The sequence below is a fragment of the Morone saxatilis genome, unplaced genomic scaffold (assembly GCF_004916995.1).
Source record: "Morone saxatilis isolate NCDOM2014 unplaced genomic scaffold, NCSU_SB_2.0 Contig7, whole genome shotgun sequence".
In the NCBI taxonomy this organism is placed as follows: domain Eukaryota; kingdom Metazoa; phylum Chordata; class Actinopteri; family Moronidae; genus Morone; species Morone saxatilis.
In genome coordinates, this window is record NW_023340246.1 from 21372380 (window position 1) to 21375447 (window position 3068).

At 39.1% G+C, this 3068-nt stretch overlaps 1 protein-coding gene across 1 annotated transcript in view; it reads left to right on the forward strand.

Annotated features, from left to right (window-relative positions):
- Positions 1–3068, forward strand: part of scara5 (scavenger receptor class A, member 5 (putative)) — a gene marked incomplete in the record, with an annotated part of 96412 nt that overhangs the window by 28898 nt on the left and 64446 nt on the right.

A 3068-nucleotide genomic window follows, 5' to 3' on the forward strand; every position in this document is an offset into this window, starting at 1 on the left:
ACTGACATTGATTTTAGAAAGGAACAACTCATCAATTACCAGGGTGTGTATATATATAGTGGCATATTCATTCTCAGAAGGCTGCTTTCTTAAACATTTAACGTTCTTAAAGAATATTTGTTCTTTAGCATGTTAAATAATATAACATGTAGGCTACATTATCAACAAGTTCTAAAATGGGCACTGAGAAAATAAAGAATACAGGATGCAGATGATATATACACCGATACCGATACAACAGGGCTCAGCTGTCAATCATGACGTGAAAATCATCAAATAACTAATTAAAACCAAACTTATCAGAAAAATTAACACGTTAACATCAGTGTGAAAAGAACGACCTTAAATGACAGAAATCGTCTTTGGGAAACATTTATTTGTTGTGTACTTTGTTAGTTTGTCCCATCTGTTAACATGGAGGCTTTATGAGCTATACTGCAGTCAGCCACCAGGGGGAGATAAGGATGTTTTGGCTTCACTTTTGGAGAGCTGTCATGTCGTCCATCTGTATATATGTCGATGCTGCTAACCAAGACAGTAAGTGTAGCTTATGTGTAGTCGTTGCTAGTATGTAACAGTATGTAAATGCCTATATATGAAACCCGTCCTGAAGACACTTTTAAACATCCAAACAATCTAGACTCTATCTAGACACTTAGATGTGTCAGCAGGAAATGATCAAAACCTGAAGCTGTTTTTCCCGGTTCAATCACGCCGAGCCAAGGACATGTGTTTCCACTGAGTCCTCGCAGCAGGTGATAGCCGTGTGCCTTGTTGTTGTGGTCCTGCTTGGTAGCAAGGCCAACGCGACCAACCTGGGAGGGTAGTCTCTCTCTAAACCAAAACCATGTCCTGTGACTTCACATCTGTGTGTGAGCTGGTCACTAAAAAGGAAGTTTTTTAAAAAAGCTTCTCAGTACTTTTGTAACTGGAAACTGAATCTCTGTGGTTTGGAGTTTGGTTTCACTCCTGCATACATGTCACTGCTTTCAAATATTTACTGTTTAATGATTCAACATGCTTCAGCCAAACTGGAGCTGTTTTAAGTTACTGCTGATGCAAACTGAACATCTGCCACCGCTGCTTCACATTAAAAGCTTCCCAACAGCAAAATATCCGTTGATCTGCACAAGATATGGATGTACTTTGTGTCATTTGGTCCGCGGATCGTGTAATGTAATGTGAAGAGCTGCAGGTGACAGGTGACTACGTTTTGTGTGATAAACACCAGGCGAATACTCGGGGTTGCTATCGAAAGTTACAGATAGATAGAGTGTCAATACGTAGCCTCACATGAATACACACATATCATTCACATAAGATTTACACATGACCGCAATCGTTGATGGGTTAAGGGTTGTGTGCGATGGTTGTTGAGGTCTGAGAGGTTGGTGGCAGGGAGACCAATAATTATGGAGGCGCTGTGTGTGATGTGTATAAGTTTGTTCCTATTAGAGGAAGTTAATATGTGGAAAAAACAGGGGGAACAGTCGAGGATAATGAGTTGGATTATGCTTTTATAAAGCAGCAGCTTCTGAATGTCAGTGGCTCAGTTTTTTGTCCAGAGTGAGTCATTCAGTGTCAGTCATTATTGATGCAGGCGGGGCTGTATAGGCTGTACTGTGGGTGCTGGAAGTGAAGATTACTGGGTATGATTGGTTGTAATGCCCCTCAGGTGGGCTCAACCTGAAGCCTGATCCAAATCCTGGGCAGAGACGAGCCCATGATTCATTTTCACGTCTAACCCTTAAACATGGCACTCCTGATCCACATATAAGGTATTTTGGCAACATATAATAATAGAGTAGTTATTAAATTGCAGTTTTATTTAGGTAAATGTGTGACAAACAGCGTTATACTGAAGTAACTGTTAACTGTAGTGCTGCAGAGACGCTCTGGACTACAAATCTTGTTCTCCAGATTTAAGAAAACATATTTGTTTGGTACAAACCCTAAAACGTTTTTCAGTTTTTCCAAGAAATATTTAATGAAAATTGAATTTGTGATGTAAAAATGATCCCCCTGTCAAAATAAATGCAATATGATGTTTTTACTATTTCATGCAGCCCTACAGTGGCTCAGTGTTGGCAGTAACTCATTACTAGTCATACTATTGCAGTGATAATATTACTTTCCCAGTAACTAGTAGTTTAACTCATTAATAATAAAATTCCAGTAATAATATTACAATTACCCCCCAAAAAAATAATGTGTCTAAGTTAGAACATGGCTGAATTGGGTTACATATAATCCGTGTTCTACTAAAGTAATTTTGACAGATTATGTTTCCATTTCAATAGAGCCCAACCAAATATTGGCGTTTTTGAGAGCTGACACTTGATTTTAGAAAGGAAGAACCTCCATCCAAATTGACTCGAGGGTGTGGTATATATATCACGTAGCAGATTCGTTCTCCCAGAAGGCTGGGCTTTCTTGGAAACCATTTAGCGTGGCTTAAAGGAAAGATACTTTGGCGCCGTGTCTCTTTTTTCTTCACCACGCTCGCGTTACCCCACATAATATAAAAAGGTCTGTAGGCCGTACATTATCGAAGCAAGTTCCTAACCCAAAGTGGGGCCACTGAGAAACGATAAAAGAATACAAGGATGCAGATGTTATAGCACCGATATCGATACAAATACAGAAGGTTGTCTTTTTTTTCAATTAGATTGAGGCAGATTACCAAGTTTGAAAAATGTACAAAACTAGTAAGATGTCAACGTACCACATATAGACTGTTGGACAGGGAGCTAAGTAAGATAGTATAAGTGATGGAATTGGTTTCATTTCCCCACACAAAGATCTCCAATACATATTTTGTGAGTAACCTAGGCCCCAAAACAAGCGTGTTGCTACACCTTGAATATAAATCGAAAAATCATTTGACGAGTAACTGAAAAAGGTTCATTTGGCATTGAACGTGCAGTTATGAATAGGAAGTGCCCTCCAAACAAAAGTTTATTGGCTTCAGGGCCAGAAATGAGGAAATGCCCAATTGTGGCCCCAGAAAAGAGGAAGTAAGATACATAGGAAAAAAACATGAAAACAGAAGATAAAGTCACGAGTAG